At 40.9% G+C, this 26926-nt stretch overlaps 1 protein-coding gene across 3 annotated transcripts in view; it reads right to left on the reverse strand.

Annotated features, from left to right (window-relative positions):
• Window positions 1-26926, reverse strand: part of GMDS (GDP-mannose 4,6-dehydratase) — a 698155-nt gene that overhangs the window by 497816 nt on the left and 173413 nt on the right. The window lies entirely within an intron of this gene.

Genomic DNA, 26926 nt, shown 5'->3' on the forward strand with positions numbered 1-26926 from the left:
TGTGCATGATTAACAGGGATATTCAATTTAGTATTAAGTTAGGGCCAATGTCGACAAGTTTTTAGTCATGTTTGGCCTATGCAGTTTCACTTAAAAAAAAAAAAAAGTCAAAACTGCATCAGCAAAACATGACAAAAAAAAAAATATATATATATATATATATATATATATATATATATATATATTAATAAAAATAAATAAAAATAAATTAATAAAAATAAATTAATAAAAATAATATATATATATATATATATATATATATATATATATATATATATATATATATATATATATATATATATATATATATATATATAACACTTGGAGTATGTATATATTATACGCCGGGTGCACTTATATAACAAACTCTATATTTTGAGTGGAAATGTTGGGGGGTAGTCTTATACGCCGGCAAATACGATTATATATATATATAAAAAATATATATGAATTATACAATTGAAAGGGTAATATGTATCTCTATATCTGCAATATCGACAAAAATACTTGTTTTCAACTATGCCAGATTTTTTAGAGCGTAAAAAAAAAAACCTTTTATTGAATAGGTCGAATGTTTTTTCCACTGTCGAAAAATCTGACACAGATTTAACTCGTCTCTTAAGATGGCATACACCTAAAGATTTTATTGTCCAGTCTGCATGGTTGGAAGAAAATTCTGTAAATTTATTGGAGCAAACGACAGTTGACCATTTGCTTCAAATTGCAGGAAAAAATAAATAAAAAAACATTCATTCTGATATTACCAGATTTTTGTTCCAACCAGCCACATCAGACAACAAATCTTTAGGTGTAAGGCCAGCTTAAGTCTCTGAATCGGTGTGACGAGGTGTGAGGGAGGATGGAGATGAGCAACTCCTCCCCCCCCCCCCCCGCAGAGCCTTTCGTCCACCGCCGCATCTCCCTCTTCCTGGAGTGATGCAGCGGGAGGGAGCCGAATGGAGGTGTGCAAAACCCCCTTCCCTGTTGAGCCACTCGGCCACCGCTGTCGCATCTCCCCCTGTGGAGCGGAGCTGCGCGGCACCCCCCCCCCCCCGGGCGTGTGAGTGCCGGAGTGCCCCCCCTGCCTGATGCGCTCCGGTGCCTTGCACCAGCCCTGCGCACACCAGGCATGTCCAGCAGGCTTTCCCAACCACAGTCCTCAAGGCACACCAACAGTGCAGGTTTTGTAGATATCCAGGCTTGAGCACAGGTGACTTAATTAGTACCTGAGTGATACAGATTAAACCATCTGAGCTGAAGCCTGGATACAGAATCACTAAAACCGGCACTGTTGGTGTGCCTTGAGGACCGTGGTTGGGAAAACCTGGTGTACAGTATTAAACATCAAACTTTACAAAGTTGTTTTAAATCAGCTAAAAAAAAAGATACAATTAGGATTTAAAAATGTTTCAATAAGTTGTCAAATCTTTACTGTTTTATTCATATACATGCAAAGTCTGTTTAATATTTGCATTACATTGAATGAGTAGACTCACCAGGTGCACTGCAATACTTACAGTTTGACAATCCCTTGTTTTTTTCATGGACACCCAATGCTGTCATGCTTTCTGTAATCGCTAAATATTGTAAAGTGAAGTAGGCTCTAGCACGTTTTTCATCAGACTGAACAGATTACGTGGTTGTCAGTGAAAATTATGAGAGATGCCTGAAAGTACTTAAGCAGCACCGGGAGCTACAGTAAAAAGGATCTGTAGGTTTTTTATTAATATATAGTTCTAGTATTTTTATAGTGCAATATGTCAGCTGTAGCCCCATACATCATCACATATATTTTATGTGAGAAATTGCAATGCAGATGCTGGATCAGTATAATATGACTTCTTGTAAATAGCTCCTTAAGGTAGTTCATAAAAAGTTGCAGTTAAAATAAGCTTTTACCCCCATGCTGCACAATAATGGTGTTCAACGTGACACACACAAAAAAACCATGACAGCTAGTTTCAGGGTTGGGCTAAAATAAAGATTAAGAAATGGACAATATGATCCCCAATGGTGGGTGTGCCATCCAAAACCTGGACATGAGCCAAAGCCATTTTAAAGTAATCTATGGGTTGAGATTAATGTTAATCACATTAACTTACCTTTCGCTTTACATACGTCATATATGCAATGAGAAATAGTATATACAAGAATCACATAATACACCCGCAAAAAAAAATATAATTTTAAATATGGGGAGTATTCAATGCTCTTGATTCACCGCTTTTTTTGGTGAACAGGGCTGTTTTTTTGGCGTAACGCCAATTTGTTACACGGTAAACGATAATCACCGTATTCAACAGTGATGTTAGCAGAAAGCGAACAGCAAATGCCGGCCAATTCACCGTCTCATAGTCGCCGCTATTCGCTGTTGTATTTCCATGGGGATTTTTGCATAGTTCGCCGAAAGTGTATTCAATGCCAAAATGGAGAACGCGGTTCACTTTTTTTTTTTTTTAGTTAAGTTCCCCGTTTTGCTTTCGACATCTTTTTTTTTGGTGAACTGAAATTTTTACTGTAATGTTTTTTATTCATTTTTTGGTGTTTACAAGTCAGTTTATTTATTATTTGAAGGATCTTGCTTATTTTATTTCTTTACAAGCACCACATTATGTATATGTATATATATATATACACCTCTATTAACAGCGAGGTATTTAGAGGTGCTGCTAAACCCACAGTGCAGACAGGGTCACAACCCCCCATCCTTTTGTATATATATATATATATATATATATATATATATATATATATATATATATATATATATATATATATATATATATATATATATATATATATATATATATATATATATATATATATATATATATATATATATATATATATATATATATATATATAGTCCAGAGAGCAGTCGCACCCGCTGACTAGTGTAGATGGACCGTGCCAGGTCACAATTGGATAGGGAGAAGTCCTGTCAGAATGCTCCAGAGCACGCAGAACAACCGGCACCAGTCAAAGGATAAAGCTTTCAAAGTAATTTCATTTAATGAATAATGAATCCAGGCTCAGTACAGTGAGTTAGTTATGAACACCCATCAGGCAGATACAAAAAGGCAATACTTTAGACGTGTAAAGTATTGCCTTTTTGTATCTGCCTGATGGGTGTTCATAACTAACTCACTGTACTGAGCCTGGATTCATTATTCATTAAATGAAATTACTTTGAAAGCTTTATCCTTTGACTGGTGCCGGTTGTTCTGCGTGCTCTGGAGCATTCTGACAGGACTTCTCCCTATATATATATATACATACACACATCCTGATGAAAAATGTTGTAATAACATTTGAAACGTTGGATCACCCGATCGTTTGACTATTGTCCTTTTTTCTGGAGTGCCACCCGTCTGTGTGTTGTTGTGTGTGTATGTATGTATGTATGTATATATATATATATATATATATATATATATATATATATATATATATATACACACACACACACATATACACATATATATATATATATATATATATATATATATATATATATATATATATAAAATTAATTTTCATTACATATGCAGGGGGCAGGGACCCGCTCATTAAATATGCACTGTGCTGGGTCCCGCTCATTAGATATGGATGGAGCAGGACCAGCTCAGCTCTTAAGGCCCCCATACATTAGTCTGACTTGTCCTAGGGACAAGTCGGACTTGATTTCCCCTGCAGCTCCCCAGGAAGGGACACACGATTAGGCACTTGATGTGCCAAATTTTTCATATAATAAATTGCATAAATTTATCATATGCAGTCCCTGGGGAGCTGCAGGGGGAGAGCCGGGTGGGGGACACTGGGGAGCTGCAGGGAACAGCCAGGCAGGGTGAGCTGACAAATAGTCAGCACGCGGGGGACGCTGGTGATCCGGGCATGGGGAGAGGCTGGGCAGGGGCAGCGGACACATAGGCAGCGGGTGGGGAGCTCTCAGCCAATCACTGCCTCCCCATTCTTTGTATTGGGTTTTTCTTCCTTGCAGCTGCGGCTGCCTGGTCCCCCTGCCCAGCACGTGAGCTGTTCTCCTCGCCAGTTCACCGGCGCCCCCTCCCCCCCGCTGCCCCTGCCCAGCCTCTCCCCATGCCCGGATCACTGGCGTCCCCGCCTGCTGACTATTTGTCAGCTCAACTTGCCCAGCTGTTCCCTGCAGTTCCCCTGCGTCCCCCCGCCCGCTGACCCTGCCCGGAGACTGCACATAAGATTAAAAAAATCTTATGTGCAGCAGGTGCGACTGCCCGACTCCGATGCGCACAGGACTGCGCATCGGGTCGGACAGGGTGTCTCAAAACATGCGATTTGGGACGATTTCACGGCCAGATTCGTCCGAACAGGGTGAAATAGGGCCCAAATCGCATAATGTATGGGGGCCTTTACTGCTGCCTGGGTCACCCGGCCTATGGATGAATGTAAGCTGCAGCCATCCCTCTCTGCAGCGGCCGCCCTGTCCCCCTTCCTGCCTGTGCAACGCTGGGAGTCCGCCATCCTGCCTGCCGCCGTCACACTGCTGTGTGCGCCGTATTTTGCCATTTTCGCTGTCATGGGCAGCAAGCCCCTGAGGTGTTGAATTTGGTGACCGGGCAGGCTGGCAGCGAATCGACCTGATGGGGTAAGCACGGCGAGCGCAGGCGTAACCAAGACAGCGTACGCTGCCCCCACATTCGCCGCAGCATTGAATACTAGCCTATGTCTTTTATATGTGCATAGTTAATGCTGTGCAAATCTTTAGATGCATACGAGGAGTATAAAGCAACAATTGCTTGGTCTGATTGACATCTGTATGGAGCTATCTGAATATTTTTATATTATTTTGGTTGATTTTGCGCCCAATTTTATTTATTTTCATACATTAACTTGTATGCCCAGATAACAGGATGGCCACCCTGTACACACTGAATGATACAGGACTCTGCAAGGTTAGGCAGGTAAGAAGGCTTTAAAAAAAATAATTAAATAAAATATAAATTTTGCTAATTGATAAAAATTAACTAAGTTAATGAACAGAAGAGATATTTTAATCAAGATCAATATTTGCCTGCAAAAACAGCATCAATTCTTGTAGGTACACTTTTGTGCAGTATTGCATATCTTTCATGGCCACACTCCAATGCATATCATTGCTGCACAGCCGATGGGATGACCATGTGACACATGGAAATGCATACCAGTAAGTACACATTAGATGATGTACATGTGCCCAATATGTTGGTGTGTACCCAGCTTCAGGCTAATGTCACACAAATACTATATGTGCCTGCTTATTCTAGGCTTTGGAATTAGGTATATAGATCTTCTATTAGGTGTATTCAATGCTCCGGCGAGCACAACACTGTGTTATCCATTTTTCGTTCGCTGTGCATTCTCCATTTTTTCTACCCCTTGCCATACCTCCTGTCCACTCTAGTCAATGTATCAGCTGCTCCTGACGGCGAGCATTGACCAATGCGGGGTCTGAGGATTTATTCGATCCATTTGTACGCAGTGTTTAAATTTTGTAGATATAAGCAGAAAACCACAAATTAGCCTTAAAAAAACAATTCCAAAGCAGCTGATGTGTGAAAAGCTGTGCATCTCCTCAAAGTCCAAATGAAGGAGTGAGGAAGAAGAGGGGAATCATGGGTACTAACTGAGGTGAACTATGGGTAGAATATTCAGTGAGGGAAAAAAATGCATCATTTTGGGGGAAGGGGGGGGGGGGGGGAAGAATTACCGCATAAGAATAAAAATATATTAATGTGGCTAATATAGATCTTGCAAATAATTAAAAAATAGACTTGTAGACACCAAAAAGTACATAAGTTCAGTTAACCAAAAAAAAAATGCAGAGAGCAAAACGGAAAGACAAGTAAAAAAAATAAAAAAACAGTGAGCAGCGTTCTCTATTTTTGCATTGAATACACAAACAGCGAGTTACACCAAATTTCCCGCAAGAAAGCAACCGCGATGAGCAAACGGCAAACATGGAAAAGCTCGCTGGGGTTTTTCGGCGAAGCAGGAGCGTTGAATAGGGCAAGGATCATTTTTAGAGAGAGGACTGGCCTTCTCCCCCCAAAAAGCGACCCTTGGCGGAAAAAAAATCCGAAATGGCAACATTGAATACTGCTCTGGGCAGTATTCTATGCTCCCGATTCACCGGGTTTTTTTTTCGGGGAATCGGGTGGTTTGCAATCCTTGTGGTGAATCTTTTTCAATGATAATCTGATTCACCCTATTCAATGTTCACTGTTAGCCGAAAGCGAACAGTGAATGCCGGCCAGTTCTCGGTTTCATGCTCGCTGCAATTCGCTGGTGTATTTCAATGGGGTTTTCACTGGGATTTGCAGAGAGTGTATTCAATGCTAGGATGGAGAACTGCTTTCAGCATGATTTTCGCCATGATTCACCATTTTGCATCTTTTTAAGGTGAACTGGAAAGTGATCTTTTAAAATAAAGGGGGTTTTTGTGTAAAAAAAATCAGATTTTTTTTCTGTGAAGGGGCATGCTATTTTTATTTATGTGCTTGGAGCACATGAATATATATTTTTACACATTCGCCAGCAGGGGGCCGGGAGCTGCTCATTACATATTCATATATTCACTTCCCAATGCTCCTGCTCATTACATATGCACGAGCGGGAGCAGTGCAGCGGCTCCCTACCCATGTCCCCTGCCAGCTCTCAATGGGGAGAGCTGCTGCCTGTGTCCCCGGGAGCCCTCAATCCCCCAAACACATTCTTGGGCAGGCAGGGAGGCTTCCATCTTCCTGCCTGCCGCCGTTACCCGGCACCCAGCAGTGTTCGCTGCAGGGGTTAAAATTCGCCCTCAGGGGCAGCGAGCCCCTGCGATGTTAAATAAGGTGACAGGGAGCGGAACCCTGCGAATGTACAGCAAATCCTAAACAGGATTCGCTGCACATTGCTTAATTCATCATTGAATACTGCCCTCTGTCTGCAGACAACAAGCAGTATAGAAACTATAAAGATTTGCTTCTGGGAATTCACTAGAGTAAACAGAAAGAAAAAGCATAGAAAATGAATGCTAATTTACACACATTTTTCTCTACTGAAACTAAAGTAATTGTCAAATTTCCTTGTTCCAATCAATTTACCACAATGTGATAAGGAATAAAAGCAAATTAGATACTTCTGCCTATTCTCTAAGGCATCCATCAGTGAGCAAGAACTAATGTCTCAGGCTATATACTACATTCAGTAATGCAGTAGTTTCTATCAGCTGGGATGATCAGATTTCTGAAGCAACAATGAATCTGGTGAATCGTCAGTGACACTCTGCTGCCATCTATATGCTACGTACAGCATCATCAACTATCATGAAACTAAAAGTGAAAGACAGGATGGCAAGAGGATGGTAGAAATCATGGGAGTGATGCATCCTCATTATACATGTCGAAATTCTCACAAATGTGAATGTGTTATTTAACGATTTTGGATCCTGTTAAAAAATCAGTCCCTGCTATTTCTAGGAGGAATACAGTATTTGATATAAAAAAGTGCTCACATAGAAATCTAAAATGCATTTCAGGCAGCATTAAAGTTCATTAAAATATTGAGGCTTGCAGTTCATTTCAAACAATGTACAGCTAATTTTAAAAGGTTTTTTACTAAAAGTCAATTCACTATTTGGAATAATGCAGAAGTATTATAATTTTAGGTGTTTATTAATTTATTATGGCCACACACACACTGCTCATAGAAACAAAACTACAGTACATTCACTTAATTTCAAAACAGCTTTGAAAGTCACTTATTAACCTCTTTGCTCCAGAGGACAAGTAGGGCTAATATTCTGTTTGTGGGCCAGATGTATTAAGCTTGAAAAGTGATAAAATGGAGAGTGATAACCAACAAATCAGTTCCCAACTGTCATGTCACAAGCTGTGTTTGAAAAATGATAGGTAGGAGCAGATTGGTTGGAGGTTTAACACTTTTACACATTTATTGTAGATGTACAAATAGACACTGGTTATATTAGTACACAGCAATGTTTTGTACTAGAGACATATTGGGGGAAATTTACCAAGATGGGAGTTTTATTTAAGATAGGATGTTGCTCTGGGTGTATACGAGGCTTTACATTAAAAACTTTCACTAGAGATAGATCCATAGGCAGAGTGCAAATGTTCACCATGCTTTAGGAACAGCGCCTCGGCACCTGCACCAGGCAAGATGTGTTTTATAGATATTTAAATGGAATACTCCTCTAAAATCATTATTTTATACAGTATAATGCAGGACCTGCTTGATGACATTCCATTTCTTTATTATAAAATAATCAGAATGCTGCTACTGGTATTATATACATGCAGAAATACAGTCATTGATTTGTAACTGGAAATACCCTCTTTTTTTTGGGGGGGGGGGGGGGGAGGGGGTGTCCACAAATTTGCCCCAGAAACACATGCACATAAGTCTGTTAGGCTATAGATAAGTGTATGCCATACTTGCCTACTTTTGAAAACTAGTTTCAGGGAGATTATAGTTGGCAGTAGAATTTTGCACAGAGCCCCATTGAGAGTGCGTGTCAAGCTCCATCCAAAGGGTGTGTCTAGTTCCATATATGGAGATATTGTGAAAAGAGATTGTGAATGTGGCACCTAGAACTGCTACATCTGAGAGGCACGTCATAAAATGCATAATGCATAATGTGGGCTAGGTGAAATGAGGGAGATTGCTAGACTAGTGAGGGAGAGTGGGAGATTGATGCTAAATCAGGGAGTCTCCTGCAGAATGCAGGAGGGTAGGCAATTATGGTGTATACTGTTACAATGGACATGTTCATGTAGTAATGACAAATGGAAAACTAGCACAGATGATCATGACATCTGCCAGCACTTGCTAGCCACTTGTGACTGGCTGATTGTATTTTGACCACTTCCACTGACAGTACTTAAATCACTAGTGTACCTGCTATATTATGGGACATTACATTTGCCTATTTGAAGGAATAATTGTTAGCTCACAATTCAAAATATTTATTTTTTTGTTAATTGATCACACACCACAGACCGCTGTTATGGGAAATTATAGTTAATTAAAATATTGTGCACTTAGCTATATTTAAATATTAAATACATTTATTAAGAACACAGACTAGACCAGGGTTCCTCAAACAATTCTGTGGCCACATCATACAACAAAAATAATGATAGGACCCCAGCACGTTACGGCAGAAGGTCATCACATCACTTGTGTAGTCAGCAGACAGCACATGCATGGCAGCATTGTGGAGGCACAAAGTGATGGGAGGAGTCTAACATACCAAGACTTATCAGGCTCCTTGAATCACTGACTGAGATTAGAAAGTCGCAACGCTGAAAAGGTCAGGACCCACAGTTTGAGAAGTGATGGACTAGAGTCTAGACTAAACTCTTATGCACAACACTTAACTTTATTATTATATAGTGTACAAACATGGCTATGTAAACTTTGCATATACCACGGTCAACCACATCTCCACACTATTCCTATCAGAATCCCTACATTCTCATGGTATATAAACATATACATGCATGTTACTCTAATCTGGCCACATTGCTAATACAATGGTATACATCATGCGATGATTAGGTGTGTGTCAATGTGCCCCAATGATGCTTAAAATATCTAAATTTCTTTCTACCTCATCGTAATGACATAGGTGCTCAGTGGGATCTTGAAAGCCATTTCATCGCATGTACTGCTGAAATAAAAAAATTCTAATGATATCTTCTCTCAGAGTGCCATGTGTCTCTCAGGTTTTGTACTGCTGAAAAGCAAATGGTTTCCCAAAGCACTAATTGTCCAGTGAGGTGTCAACATAGATAACATGGATAGTTCTCCTGCCAACCGGTTCCAGTGCAAAAATGTTTTTGAAGCTAAACACAAAAATGTTTTTGAAGCTAAACACATTCTATCAATGTATTTAAATGACTATAGCAAATGGCATCAAATTACATTTAAACCAAAATGCATGAACACTGGAGCAACCATTCAAAGCACTGCTACATCACATGTACCCTGCACACAAAGCACAGACTGTATATTTATGTAATGGCCACATGATGTCTAGTCATTTTCAGATAAACAGCGTTTAATTATTACAACAATATTTGCTTTATTACTCACTGTAATATAGACAAACCATACACTAATTAGAAGATGGTTGGTACAGGGCACAATAGATATGGCTTTGTGTGGCCTGATAATAGCTTGCAAACCACAAGCTCCACCTAAATCTTAATAGACAATCGCTTCAAACAGACAGTTTATTATTTAGCATTTGGTAGGCTTTACATATTGCATCAATCAGCTAGCAATGTATATACCACAATACTAGATTACTGTCCTCCAGGATTATAGATGGTGTTCTGTAACTAGGCAATGTTAGGGATGGTCTATCTTATTGCTCTGCCTAGGACAGTAACTGGGATGGTGCCCTTGATTTTTTATTTCTGTGTGTGTGTGTGTGTGTGTGTGTGTGTGTGTGTGTGTGTGTGTGTTGGTGGGGGGTTGGCATTTTTCCATAAGATCAGCCACCAAATATGCTGTTAGAAAAGGGCCTACTTCTAATGAGAGCACTACCTTTGCTAAGGTAAAAAGAATGTAAAGGTGATGCTGGCTGAATCAATCGAACATTTTAAAGGACGTTCACTTCTGTTAGTCAGTAATTTTTAAAAGTTTGAAACATCTAAAACAAGATTTTTCACATAAATTCTTTAGTACTTATTTCCTAGCAGGGCGCCCACTAAGCAAATAGCTTAGTGTGCTATTCTGCGTTAGAAAATTGCATTGCGCAATGTCTATACTGCTGTGCGATGCGATGTCCATGTTAACTGCACAGGAGTGCTTATACAATGAAATATCGCATAGGATCGCATGGCACTAAATGCGATGCGATGCTTCATTGTACAAGCACCCATGCCATGAGATGTGATGGGTGCTTACAAGGAGATGTGATGGGTGCTTACAAGGAGATGTGATGCTATGTGATGTGATGTGTGCATAATATGCGATGTGATGGGTGCTTACAATTGTAAGCACCTGTACCTACGCCATTGTTTAGCGTCAACCCCAGTATCCACGCCACCCCGAAGCTTGGCGAGTGCAGCGAGCCCCGCGAGGGGGGGCAGAACACGTCCTCTGACCATTTCATACCCCTACTATCCACATTGGCGTTGAGTCAATTTTAGATAATGTCGCGAGTGCAGCGAGCCACTGAGCCCGAAGCGTGACGAGCCCGAAGCGGGGACGCAGATAACTTTACATGTATTCCGCGTCTGCTCGCGTCGCTACGCTTGCCACACTATCTAAAGTCAACTCCATGCCGACGTGGATAGTGGGTGTATGAAAAGGTCGGAGGACACGTTCCGCCGCCGCTCGCCACGATTCGGGGTGGCGTGGATACTGGGGTTGACGCTAAACAATGGCGTAGCTGCTTACAATTTTAAGCACCCATCACATACTATGCACACATCACATCACATCTCATTGTAAGTACCCATCACATCTCATTGTAAGCATCCATCACATCTCGTGGCATGGGTGCTTGTACAACCGTACCATGCGATGAGATGCTATTTCACTATGTTTGCGTACGTAAGAAATCTGCTAGCAAACAAGTACCAATTCCTTGGTTAAATTAAATAAATTCATGAATTAAACAGGTGCTTTTGAATATACATCTAAATGAAACACTCATACAGCATACATTTAGCACAGAGATAAAACTGGATTACTCTGGAATAGATCAGGGTTGCCGACTTTAAAAGAAAATCCTCTCCGGGAGAAGCCCGGAGAGGAATCTTGCATTACGAGTTTTGGGGGCGGGGCTTAACTGTGACATCATTAAGCCCCGCCCCCATTACATCAAATAGCAGAAATAACTGCTATCCATGGAGGGGGCGGGGCTAAAACGTCACGATTGTGCCGCTTTAGCTCCGCCCCCTCCCCTGAGACCCGCGGATTGCGGCATATAAATGCCGCGATCGGGGGGCTCAGTGGGGGTCCCCCTGATTCCGGGAGGGTTGTCCACCCTTCCGGGGGCCGGGAGGAAGGACCCTTTATTAATACATTATACTGTTGCATTTTACCAAGTTTAAGAACCTAAACAAAAATGCATATCTATCTGATACTTCAATTAACTGACATGAATGAGCTACTGTTGTAGAATTTCCATACAGACAGCGATGAACACAAGTCGCTACATTCCTTATCCCCACCCCTGTGATCTGCTAAAGCTGTTTAGTGCACAAGTTGTTCCTCCAATCACCATGAACGTTAAGTAATGGTCCTGAGACGTGCTATTTTAAGAATCTCATAAGTAGAAGTCAGCTTGCTTTCTCCCACATTGCGTCAACCACGCTGCATCAAACCAGCCTCTGTGTAGCACACTCTGAGTCACAGTGCTTACTATTTATGATTCAGTGTGAGTCCTTCTGTCAGTCCTTCCCAGACCCTATGTTCATTCCAAGAACCAATTTCATCTTCATTGGTTTCCTTCAGGAAACCAGACCAGCTTCCTATGATTTTATTTTCCTTGCCTTGTGCACAGCCCACATAAAAATGACTGGAAGTGACAGTGATAGAAAACATTATTCTGTGCAATCATAATCCAAAACAAACACACAGTAAAAAAAAAAAAAAAAAAAAACCTGCACAAAATACTTGTAGAGTCCAAAACATTTCACTTTTGCTTCTGCACTCCGTTGTCAAAACAACAACTTTATTACAGAGCATTCTTAAAGAAAACTGGGTTTATACTAACAAGTTCAGTATAAGCTAAAGTGGGGAAGGGGACAGGTGGGCGCATACATTACATAACTACAGCTGTAATCAGTCCTTAGCAGCTACAGGCTGGCAAATTCTACAAGCATTCACAAAAGTGCCATGATTACACTATAGGTGGCCATACACACGCAGATTTATCTGCAGATCTGTCTGGTTGGAACAAAAACCTGGTTATGGATGAGAGCAAATGACAGTTGACCATTTGCTTGGAAATGCTGGAAAAATGACAACTGTCACTCATCCATAACCATGTTTTTGTTCCAACCAGCCAGATCTGCAGATAAATCTTACTAGTGTATGGGCACCTTAAGTTATTAGCTAAATACTGTATTGCTGCCTTATGAAATTATAGCAGAAATTCTACATTCACAATATGAAAATACAGTTTTGTGGGCTGTATGTAAAGCTATTTTACAAGAATAATTTGTTGAGACAGATACATTTTTTAATTCTTCAAGAAACATTTCTCTTGAGTATTTCATAGACGCTGTAAGAAACTGCTCGCTGAGTTAAACCGTCACACAAGTCGAAAAAAAAAAAAAAAGTCTTGTGCAGCCAATATTGTGAGTCAGTAACAAAATCTCCCACTGGACAAGCCTGTCAGTAAATGTTTCAAAATTCCTAATTAGGTTGAGCACAGAAGGGATTCATGTGGAAATACCATAATGTCTACACTGTGGTGTATAAATGACCAGACATATTCTGCCATCTATCAGAACATTACAAGTTTTGGGAAACCTTGGACAAATAAAAAAAAAATAAACATTTTAGGATGTTTTAATGCTGGTTCATAGTGCAAAAACACATGGACATCACCGCAACACTGTGGGGTGAGGGGTATACCAAAAGTTTTGGGGAGAGAAAGTAAAAGTAAAAAACAATCAGCTCTAATTACCCCTTCTACCCCCCCCCCCCCCTCTACCTCTCCCCCAGTTGAAGGATATTAGCAGAATGGACTAACTGGGGCGGTAATGAGTAGGGCAAACAGCCACACATAATAAACAGGAGAGCAGTCTAATTTTGCCCCAATATTTCCACCAATCTAATTACCCCTAGGTATCCTATTCGTCTGGATGGTGACCAATAGTTACTGCCTTATTTATCGGGGAGGGAGGGACCAACTAGGGTAGTATAGTTTAGACATAGTATAGATAGTGGGGTAGGGGTTAGACGGTTTAGGGGCTCCAGGTATGCCTAAGTTGGGGATAGGTTATACAGGGTGGGGGGTTTTGGGGTAGGTTTGCTTTGGGAATCATTTTACTTATTATTTTGGGTAGTTGGGCATATATCAGGTACTCTAAGTTCACTTGGTCACTATATAATATAGTAAGAGATTCCTACTAAGGGCAGTATTCAATGAGAATATTCTCCGTGCATGGGGAGAGTTTTTTTTCTCTCGCCATGCACTCGCCGTGTTTTTGCAGAGATTCTCCATGTTTGGAGCCAGGCAGCACAGGCTGCCCCCCCCCCCCCAGGAGAGCCAACAGGGGACCGGGTATTCACTGCACCCGATCGTGCATATGTAATGATTGGGTGCAGTGAATATATGAATATCTAATGAGCGGCTCTTAGCTCCCGGCCCCCTGCTGGCTGCTATGTGTAAAAAAAAAATATATATATATATATATATATATATATATATATATATATATATATATATTTTTTTTTTTTATTAAATATATATTAATGTGCTATAAGCACATGAATAAAAATAGCATGCCCTTTCACAGAATAAAATTCCTGAATTTTTGACACCAAAATTACAACAAAAAAAAATTATTTTAAAAGTTCACATTCCACTTCTCCATGAAAAGATGGAGAATTGCTACACGGAGAGACGGCGAAAATCACTTAGAAAGACGGCGAGAAGTGCACGTTGAATAGGGTTGTTCGCTTTTTGAGACCAAAATTCTCCGTCCAACGCGAGAAAAGCACAAACTCGCCATAAAGCACGGAGAATTTTTCACATTGAATACTGCCCTAAGTGGTAGGATGATGACTACCCCTGTCTGCAATTAATATTTCACTATGTTTTATATTCTACATGCTTGGTCATCCCCGAATGGCGCCTTCGGGAAATGAAATAACATTAATGTTTTCTGGAATTATTATTTTGCCCAATTGCCCTCCTATATGTAAGGGGTGTTGTAGTTTTTTGTTGTATGAAAAAAAAAAAAATCAGCTCATGTAATGGTTTCAAATACAGCATGTAACAAGGCAGAAGCTGATTGGTAAAATTTGGAGAAATAAAGTACCAGGCATTCTTCAAGCTTTAATAACTCCCCCCCCCCCCCCCCCCCCCCCCCCCCCACACACACACACACCCTAAGAGTCCCCGCAATCAAGGAGCTCTAACTTTATTTAAAAACAAAACATGAATTGTCTTTGTTAAATAGAAGAAAGAAATAGGACATTATGGTACCAGATTGGGGGGAAAAAACTTGATCTTTTAGGCATGAGAAAAATTATTTGATGTTGCAATTTCAATACCTTATCAAGACTGTTCGTAAATCATTTATAGAATTAATAAACTGAGAAGTCTCCAATTTTTGCAACACAATATGACGGAGCCCTGAGTTTGATAACCAAAATGGTCTTGTGCTGCTGGAATGGAAACATGTTCTCAGTACAAATGGTTAGTGAATAGACAAACTGAGGTAGAACATAAAAATCTGGCCCACTTTTTTTTGGAATGTTGAGAGGTCTAGCAGACACTTAGCAAGTATCTAATAGGTTTGCTAGCTCATGTCTCTGACTTTGCCAAGGTCATTCTCTTGTATTTGGCATTTTTTCGTAAAATACTGTGTGATCTGGCCGAAGGAACTACATTTGCCCCAAGACTAGTGGCATCTTCCCACGGAGGCCCAGAAAGAAAGACTTTTGAGAGATAGCCAAGTTCATGGCTTAAAATAAAGTACTTCTCAGAGTGGATGAGCTAACTAATTAAAAAAAAAAAAACCTCCCACTGGTACCAGAATAAACAAAGCGTGCAGGCAAACAGGCAAGCTGGTTCTCCGACCCCTTGCCTGTTTACATCCTGCTATCTAACCACCACCCCCTCGCTTGCACCTCTTGTAATCTGTCTGTCTCCCCTTCCTACTAGATTGTAAGCTCCTCCGAGTAGGGCCCTCTTCCCTCCTGTTGTCAAAGCCCTCTTCTCTTCACATGTCACTCACAGCTCTCCTTTACTCCAACACTCAGTGACCATCTTCATACTCATCTCCATCATTGGCCTCAAGCCTCTAGTTGTATGTTGATTGGGTCCTCACTACTTACATTTAAGCTTTAATGTGTATTGTACTGTGGTGCTCTTTATTTGTACTGTATTTTTGTTATTTATTCAATGTTATGCCAAGTTTTGTCTCCCTGTATTGTTCCTTTGTACGGCGCTGCGAAACACTTGTGGCGCCTTATAAATAAAATTATAATAATAATAATAAAAGGTCAAAAAACAAAGGCTTTTTTTTTACCTGCACGCTTTGTTACGTTAATGCATGACGTGAAGAAAAGAACACATGGGTTTTGAAACGTCGTCACAATGATTGATTTGATATTGTAATATTCTGCACAAAACACAGATTGAATTCTAAAAGCCAGACGAGTGCCACCTATTAATCCCACCAAGGGCTATTCTGGTACCAGTGGGAGTCATATACATACATACATACATACATACATACATACATACATACACATACACACCGTGAGGGGTTCTGGCACTACTCACACAGTGTAACAGCGTAGCTTGCTCGGGTGCTCATCACTCAGGGTAATGAACCCTGCATGTATATGTGCGGCACTCCGGGGTCTTGATAAATAGGTGAGGTTTACGGTTGCCTACAGCGTTTCGGGCCGCAGCCAGTCATCAGTACAAGGAAAGCCAAGCCCAAATCCTAGTTATTAACATTTCGTCATATACTTTGACACAGGCTTTTAATAAAGGACTAACATACTGTATGTGCCTATTTCTTCTTTCGAGAACTTTGAGGGGAAGGTTGACCTTTGAAAACACCAGCGCAACATCACACTCAAAGAGTTCGGTACTTGTGTATTTGCAGGGCGCCCAATTTACATACGTACCGCACCGTAGGAAAATACCACCGCATTGCATGCAATTTTGCTGTGTAATGCGATGCAACGCGAATTTCCTTAGTTCATTTTTAGTGCACCTCTGGCCGCGGATTGCATTGCATGCCATTTGCGGTGCAATGCGATTTTTCAATGTATAAGCACCCATGCGATGAGATGTGATTGTAGTTCATTTTAAAAGCATCCATGCACACCCTCACTATCTACATCACCCCGAAGCGTGGCGAGCGCAGCGAGGGGACGTGGAATACATGTAAAGTTATCCGCGTCCCCTCGTCACGCTGCGCTCACCACACTTTATAAAATCAACTCCACGCCGATGTGGATAGTGGGGGTATGAAAAGGTTGGGAGGAAGCTTAACGGGTATGCTCACCACACTTCGGAGGCGACGTGGATAGTGGGGGCGTGCTAAATCCCATTGCATCACATAGACATGTACACTGGGGGTGTTTTGCTAAATTGCATCGCACGCGATTTTGCGTGTGATGCGATACAATCCGCGGTCAGGTTGCAGCGAATAACTTAAGTAGTGAGATCGCAGCACACGAAAACGTACCATGCGATGAGATTTCACTACACAGAATAGCCCACTAAGCAAATAGCTTAGTGGGCACCCTGCAAATACACAATTACCAAGAGTTATTTCAATTTGAACCCTCTACCTCACTGTCTCCAGCTATGCATCCATTAAAATCCATCTCAACGTTTGACCCTCAAACACATAACCGGTCCATAAAGACCTATGTCAAAATGCTTGACTCAGTCTCTAAACTTAAGACTCATTCAAATTTAATTATGAATTTGGGCCATGATAGGCTCTTTCCGATTGTTCCCATCCTGTACACCCTCCCAAAAGTGCACAAGAACCTGCCTGGAATTTTCTTTATGGAATGGTAGCAAAATATTTAGATCATTTTTTCCAACCGGTGCTGCAAAATAAACCAACCTTTTTAAATGGAGACTACGGAGTTATTTATTAAATTCAAATCAATTAGGCCCTTTACCAGAAATGTGTGTAATGGGCTGTATCAATGTAAATTGTGTTGTTATACGGCTGTGGCCGGATAGGCTGTGGCCATAGTTTAGCTGTGGCCCTGTATTGAAGTGGGCCATTTTAAAGTGGGGAAAAAGGAGTCATAACTACGAGCGTTATACCTGCGTTGATTCATCTGACCCCTCCTCTATCCTTGTCTCCAACAGGTAAATTCAACTTTATCACAGGCATACGTGCAGACTATCTCTCTCTGCTGTAACATCCACATGCTTTTGAACTCTACTGGGTACATTTGCAAGCAAGTGTCTTCACTGCAGAACATTGCATCCCTTGTGTGTGGGATTGTCTTATAGGTAAATTCAACTTTATCACAGGCATACGTGCAGACTATCTCTCTCTGCTGTAACATCCACATGCTTTTGAACTCTACTGGGTACATTTGCAAGCAAGTGACTTCACTGCAGAACATTGCATCCCTTGTGTGAGGGATTGTCTTATAGGTAAATTCAACTTTATCACAGGCATACGTGCAGACTATCTCTCTCTGCTGTAACATCCACATGCTTTTGAACTCTACTGGGTACATTTGCAAGCAAGTGTCTTCACTGCAGAACATTGCATCCCTTGTGTGTGGGATTGTCTTATAGGTAAATTCAACCAAATATCTGATCTGTGTAAATAACAACAGTACCTTGCCTGTGTGTAGTGAGGCATGTATTTTTTATTCTAAATGAGATATAGTATCCTGGAATGCCAGAAGTGTTTTTGTAAGCCACTTTTATTGCTCTGTATAGCAGGGGGTGGGGACTGAGGGTGTAGATTCCAATTATTGGAAATTGGGAAGAAAGCATTGTTACAGTATATTAGTTCTCATTGCATACGGCTGTGGCCGGATAGGCTGTGGCCATAGTTTAGCTGTGGCCCTGTATTGAAGTGGGCCGTTTTAAAGTGGGAAAAAGGAGTCATAACTACGAGCGTTATACCTGTGTTGCACCGAAGGAAAACTGAAGGCAAACTACTACAAATCAACAAAAACACACATGGACTGCATTGATACCTCAAGAGTATGTAATTCATCTCCAATATGCTCTCTTTATTTCTGTGTTATGCAAACTCTTGTATGATTTGAAACGTTCTGATTTAATTAATTGATTGTAATTGTTATTACTTGTTTGGGGACGTTGTTCAGTGAAGCATAGTTTAGTCTTGCATTCTGCCTGATGTCTACTCAAACACAGTGCAAATTATCTCCCTTGACCATTTGGCCGTTAGTGTTCAGGTGTAGCCTGACCTGAACAGACTCACTATATTCTTAGAATTAGTGACCTGCAGCTTTTCTGAACAGTAAAAAATAAAAACAGACATTGAACAACATCATCAAACAGGTAATTTCAACTTTAGATTTCGATTTTGTACTGTATGAACATGGCTAGGAATAACAGATGCACAGGCAAAAATTTTAAAACTATGTGTGCAAACGCTAGAAGCCTAGGAGACAAAATTCCTGATCTCATTGCAATAATGACAAGGAATGACCTAGACATTGTGGCTATCACAGAGACATGGTGTAATGAGAACCATGGCTGGGACGTAGCTATACCAGGATACAATTTATTTAGGAAGGACAGAATGGGAAGAATCGGAGGAGGGGTAGCAATGTATGTAAAGAAAAACATAAATGCTACTTTAATACAAAACATTGAAGAAAAAACTGAGGCCCTTTGGGTGACCATAGAAATGGGGGAGAAGGACATTATTCGTACTGGGATCATCTATAGGCCACCAGGCCAGGGGCAGGATTTGGACAGGAGCCTATTGCTTGATGTCACTAAAATGGTTTTAAAGGGAGAAGTCATAATCATGGGAGACTTTAATCTACCTGATGTGAATTGGGAGGAGTCTTTTGCAAGATCATCTACAAGTGGCAAATTTCTAAATTCCCTACAGGGAGCCTCTCTCAAGCAATTGGTGCGGGAGCCTACTCGCAAAGACTCAATATTAGATTTAATACTCACAAATGGTGACAGGATATCAGACATATATGTGGGTGAGAACCTGGGATCCAGTGATCATCAAGCAGTATAGTTTAGTATCAAGGCAGGGTCCAACTCCAGTCACACAAAAACGAAGGTGTTGGATTTTAGGAAGGCTGACTTTGCAAAAATGGGGAGATGTTTAAGCGACTCATTAGCGTATTGGATGAACTTGAAAGGAGTGCAGGAGAGGTGGAGAAAATTAAAAAGCTCAATACTAAAGGCAACGGACCTTTGTATCAAAAGGGTTAAGAAAAGTACCAGGAAAAGGAAGCCAGTATGGTTTACTAAAGAGGTATCAACTAGTGTTAAAGCAAAAAAGATGGCCTTTAGGACATACAAGCAGACTCAAAATAATAATGACAAAGAAGTGTATCTTGCCAGACGCAAAGAGGCTAAGAAAGTGATCAGGCGTGCCAAGGCACAAGCTGAGGAGAAAATGGCTCAGTCAGTAGATAAAGGAAGCAAAACCTTTTTTAAGTATATAAGTGAAAGGAGAAAATCAAATGGAGGAATAATAAGACTGTGGACAGACACTGAGAATTTGGTGGAGGGAGACAAGGCAATTGCAGATCATCTAAATAATTACTTTTGCTCTGTATTCACTATAGAAGGAGAAGGGAAGGGACCACAGTTAAGTTGCAAGGACATTCGTAAAAATAAGGTAGATGGAGGTACATTTACTAGGGAGAAAGTCCTAACAGAACTTTCAAGACTGAAAGTGGATAAATCAATGGGGCCAGACAGAGTGCATCCAAGGATACTAAAAGATGTGTTGGTAGCGCCATTAACAGATTTATTCAACCAGTCACTAGATACAGGTGCAGTTCCAGAGGACTGGAGAAAAGCAAATGTAGTTCCACTGCACAAAAGCGGAAGCAAAGAAGAAGCAAGTAACTACAGACCAGTGAGCCTTACATCAGTAGTAGGGAAAATAATGGAAACACTATTAAAAGAAAGAATAGTGGAATATCTTAAATTAAACAACTTACAGGATCCAAAACAGCATGGTTTTACTGCAGGGAGATCATGCCAAACAAGTCTCATTGACTTTTTTGACTCCGTGACCAAAATACTAGATGAAGGGGGGGCTGTAGATGTGGCATATCTAGACTTTAGTAAGGCATTTGACACTGTCCCACATCGCAGGCTGCTAAATAAACTTGAAAGTGTGGGATTGGATTATAAAACAATTAAATGGATAAGAACCTGGTTGCAGGATAGGAAACAGACAGTTGTAGTAAATGGAGTGCATTCTATGGAGGGACATGTTACCAGTGGAGTACCCCAGGGATCTGTACTTGGACCAGTGCTCTTTAATATCTTTGTTAGTGACATTGCAAATGGTATTGAAGGGAAAGTATGCCTTTTTGCAGATGATACAAAGATATGCAACAGAGTAGACACACCAGGAGGGGTAAATCAAATGACTGATGATCTAAGTAAACTTGAGAATTGGTCAAGAGAATGGCAACTACAGTTTAATGCTAAAAAATGCAAAATTATGCACTTGGGACTCAAAAACCCAAAGGCTCAATATAGTATCAAGGGTACTATAATGGAAACTACTGAGGAGGAAAAAGATCTAGGAGTCATTATTTCAAGTGACTTAAAGGCAGGGTGGCAATGTAACAAAGCAATGAGGAAGGCTAGTCAGATGCTTGGTTGCATAGGGAGAGGAATCAGTAGCAGAAAAAAAAACGTAATAATGCCACTTTATAGGTCATTGGTATGACCTCATCTGGAATACTGTGTCCAGTTCTGGAGACCATATCTTCAGAAGGATATAAATACATTGGAGAGTGTACAAAGAAGGGCAACTAAAATGGTTCATGGCCTACATCACAAAACTTACCTGGATAGACTAAAAGATCTTAACATGTATAGTTTGGAGCAGAGAAGGGAAAGGGGGGACATGATAGAAATCTTCAAATATATCAAGGGTTTTAACATAGTACAGGTGGGAAATTTTCTTCAAAGGAAAATAAGTAATAAAACACGAGGACATGCACTGAAACTGGAGGGAGGTAGGTTCAGGGGAAATGTTAGAAAGAATTACTTCACAGAAAGGGAAGTGGATAAGTGGAATAGCCTCCCATCAGAGGTGGTAGAGGCTAAGACAGTAGAACAATTTAAACATGCTTGGGATAGGCATATGAATATCCTTACAAAGAAATAAGGATTAAAAAGGGTTGAGTTTACCTGAAGGGTAAAAAAAGGGGCAGGCTAGATGGGCCAAATGGTTCTTATCTGCCGTCAAATTCTATGTTTCTATGTTAACAGTCTCCACGATAAGTGTCTCCTCGCCACCAGAAAGCTACTGGCAAACAACTTACACTATCAAGGACCAGACCTAAAATTCTTTATTAAATTACTGGAGAAAACTTTAAAGAACAGTTACTTTATGTTTAACAATGAGTACTATGCCCAACTGCTAGGATGCACCATGGGGTCCAATATGTCGCCTAGTTTCGCCAACACGTACATGTTTGCAATCGAGGATACGCTGTTTCTAAAGAATATGATCTTTGCTGAACGTCTACTATTATTTACCCATCACATAGACAACATTCTTGTCATCTAGGCGGGATCTCAAGAGGAATTCAAAGATCTGATGATGCCGATTAACCAGATGGATGAAAGCATCCACTTCATGTAAAATACAGACTATGTGACTAACAACTACTTGGATGTCAAGATCAGCAGAGTACAAGAGCATATAGAAAACTATATATGGTACTTGTTTCCTAGCACGGCACCCACAATTTTAATCTTGTGCATCGTTTTGATCGTATCAATCGCATCGCATGCGATCAGATCGCAGGCGATGCGATCAAAACTATTTTTTCATTGTACATACACCCTGATGGGTGATTACTATGTTATATGCACCACCATTGTAAATGACACCCCCACTATGAATGCCAACCCAAAGCTTGGCGAGCGCAGCAAGCCCGCGAGGGGCGGCGGTACGCATCCTACGACCTTTTCATACACCCACTATCCACGTTGGCGTGGAGTTGATTTTATATAGTGTGGCGAGCGCAGCAAGCCACCGAGCCCGAAGCATGGCGAGCGCAGCAAGCCCCCCGAGAGGACGCGAATTACTTCACATGTATTCCGCGTCCGCTCGCTGCGCTCGCCAAACTATATAAAATCAACTCCACGCCGATGTGGATAGTGGAGGTATGAAAAGGTCAGAGGACGCGTACCGCTGCACTCGCCACGCTTCGGATTGGCGTTGATAGTGGGGGTGGCGTTAACAATGGGGGTGCATTTAACATGGTAATCACCCATCAGGGTGCCTGTACAATTACAAATCGCATCACATGCCATTGTAATGGCATGTGATGCGACGCGATATTAAAATTGTACAGTGCGGCTCTTAGGACCCGAAAATCGGGTCCCATCACATACCATAATTAGTTGTATGCGATGGCATAAGATGGGCACTGTGCTAGGAAACAAGTACCCTATATATTTTTCAAGGACACTGACAGATACACATTCCTCCATGCCAACATTTCGCATCCAGTGGCCCTTAAAGGTTTGCCTATATTTTTAAAACAGAGGTTATGCTAAAAAAAATGCCTTGCTGTCAGCTAAAAATAAAGACCCTAATAACGACTTGTGAATCATGTCGGTCTTCTGAAGGTAAAATCAAACAGAAGTCTTTAACGTTAGTTACGGATCTTCTCAACTGCAAGCAAAATTATTTCCACCAATTCCAAAAAGTATTGGCCAATGGTAACTACGGACAAAAAACTTTCTGGGTTGCATAACATAAAATCCTTAATGGTTATAAAAGAGGCCACAATCTTAAGGATTGGATTGTCAAAAATGACAGCCATTCCCCAAAGTGTCTCCTATAGTACATTTCTGAGTAGAAAGCCTGGTGTTTATAGGTGAACCGGATGTATGTCTTGTCATTATAAGGAGACTGGCAATTATATTGTGCATCCCCATTCTGGTCAAAGGATACCCATCAAGCATATTCTGTCTTGCACCAGCCAGTTTATTATTTATTTTGTTCGTTAGCCATGCGGATACCTTTATATTGGAAAGACCACGTGTACTTTCGAGGAAGGTGCCACACAGCATTGTTTGGCTATACGACATGCAATTGAGGGCAAGGATTGTGAAGAGCCGGTTGCCCGCCATTTTAGGGAAGCAAAACTATCATTAGCCACCCTCCGGTACAAGCCATTTGATCACGTACCCCCTTTGAAAAGGGGAGGTGACCGTTATAAAAAACTTCTACAACGCGAGTCCAGATGGATACTCCAGCTAAATACAGTGGCTCCATCTGGCCTTAATGAATGCTTGTCATTTTGTTGTTTTCTCTTGGACCTGTCAGTTTACTGCCATTATTATTGTATGGTCACCTTTTTGTATATTTTCTTATCTATGTCATATTTTGTTGAGATGTGTCATATATGAATTCTGCATTACTTATGCTTTGAGAGATGGATCAATCTCTAAGGTTGTTTGGCAATGACTCATACCCTTACTTGGTATTTCAGGTATCTTGTCTTATTTAAGCCATTTTTTGGCCCATAATTGATTTTTCTATAACATGTCTAGATCAGTTATTTCCAGCACCTCTATATTCACTGTTCGTTTTTAACCACCTAATTTCATTTACGGGTCTTTTAATTAGTTTCATTACTCTAACAGCATTTGCCTGGGTCCTAACAAGGCCACCGTTACCAGTGTCGGCATGCCTTAATGTGTTTTGAGTCCATTCCTCACTCTATTTATATTGTGCTGTTATTTCTATACAGCAATTTTGTTCTCCCTGGCGCTATAGCCAGTGATTATTACATTGTTCCCCCGGCACCGCTGCACAGTTAACATTAACTATACTTAGGACGGCACACATTTTATTGATAGGTTGCTAGGCAACCATGCTTGAAGACCCCAGTACACTGTGATATCACACGCTGTAGTCGAAAGCGGGTGGCACAGAATGGGTGCCAGGCAGGCTGACAGATAATTGTCTGTAAGTATGCTCATGACGAAAACTGCTTTATTTAATCGAAACTTTGAAAACTTCTGCTTGACGAAGTGACTTTGTAAAATCCGGGAAGTGCCACCATATTCACCTCTTTTCATTGGTTGCTGTCTTGCTGCTGTCCCAGGAGGGCACCCAGGTACCAGTGCATGATTAATTGTTCAGTGTAGAGCTGGATATATACATATATACCTACATATATACATACATGCATACATGTTTTTTGCTTGAATTGCTGAGTGCTACCAATTTGTTTTACATATACAGATACCTGGCATGAGGGAAAAGGCTGATCCCATGCAGCTCTGGTAACATTGGGTGCATTTTTGCCAAGAAAGTTTCTTAATCTTGAATGCACCAAGAGAGGCTATTGATTAATTTAAGGACACCTTAATAACGTGTGAGACTATATAGGGGGAAGAAGACCCACGTCTATAGAAGAATCTTGCATGACATGGTGTGCCAAGAGGGGCTGCAGCAAAGATGTTTGAGGACACATCTGTACCAATCTACATGGGGATGGCATTAGAGCAGTATGAATAGACATTAACAGAGTGCATAACTATATTATATAATTTTTTATGTATAGATATAAAAGTAGCCATTAGGAGATAGTTAACAGTGGTACTGAGAAGCCTAATGTCTGTCACTTGCAGCCTAAAACACTGACACAAGGTGATACACTATATATGCCGCAGCAGAAATAATGATGTCAGACCTGGCAATGTTTATTGTTCTTATCTGACAATAAACATCAAGATTCTGTATGTTGTTCTTCTTGCTAAACTACAGAAAACGTGTGTATGATAATCTTAAGAGGAGCTTGAGATAATCAAACCACCTTGTCTGGCACTAATTATTATATGGTGAGTCCCTTAGCTTACTTTGTATCCCCCATTCTTGGGATTCATGTGTGTCACATTCCGCCGTGGCAGGACACGGCGGGTACGGTACTCGCCTGTCCGTGTTTGCCATCAGCTGCCATGCATTCCGCGGGTGTCCAGGGGGAGTCGGCAGGTGTCGGTCCAGTGTAGCAGCCTCATACACCATACAGCCTTCAGAGTCAATGCAAAGTGTTCCCAAGGTTGTTCACTTCCTGGAAGCCTCCTGACGATCATAGTTCCTAAGCTCACAGCCCTGTCTGTCCGGTTCTGCAGCACCCTTCCATTCTCCAGCATCCATTCTTTCTGACCGCCCGCCTTCAGTCCTCTAGGCCTTGTTGGATCCGCCAGCATTCTTCTATCTTTGGTAAAACCTTCAATCTCCTCCCAGCACCTCTCTCACCACCGTCTGTTTGTATTTTTCAAGTAAACCACTTTCCTCCAGGTTACCTCAAGCAAAGACTGCTCCTTTACGTTAATCGTTATTTAGTCTTTAAAGAAGTATTTGACATATTTAGGTTATCCCTATATGAGTTCTTTTATTAAATGTGCACATTTCAAACCTCCATCTTCTGGTCCCTGAACACCACATAACTCCATCAACATCAGCAGTCATGACAATCTGAACAACACCTGAACCTCTTGGCAAATATTTAGATTAGGGAGAAGGTGTACACAGGGGGGTAGGGGGGGGCTTGGCAAGAGATACTAAAGGGAGGGGGCAGCACATATATAGGGCCGCTTGTGGGTGAAAAAGTATAGAGAGTTACAAACTGGAAGTGTTGAAGGAGTAGGAGGTGGCAAGCTGACGATTTGGGTGTGTAAATGGGGCACTTTAACTTGTTCCAGGGCCACTTTAAAATTCTCAATCCGCCCATGGGTGTACCTAATAAAGTGGCCTTTGAGTATATATACAAGCATACACCGAAAAACACTACTCTTCAAGCTGTATTTTTTACAAAATTGTGTAATTTACTGAAGTTTAAATAGTCCAGAAACTTATAAGACCAGAGGCCCAATGACATACCGGATTGAAAACCTCTTTCTTGTGATTTAAGGCTGTAGAATATTGAACACTGCATTAGGGATTTAAATCTATACACAAACACACATTGTAGACCATAAAAATTAAAA

This window comes from Crinia signifera, chromosome 5 (genome assembly GCF_055691185.1).
Source record: "Crinia signifera chromosome 5, ASM5569118v1, whole genome shotgun sequence".
In the NCBI taxonomy this organism is placed as follows: Eukaryota; Metazoa; Chordata; class Amphibia; order Anura; family Myobatrachidae; genus Crinia; species Crinia signifera.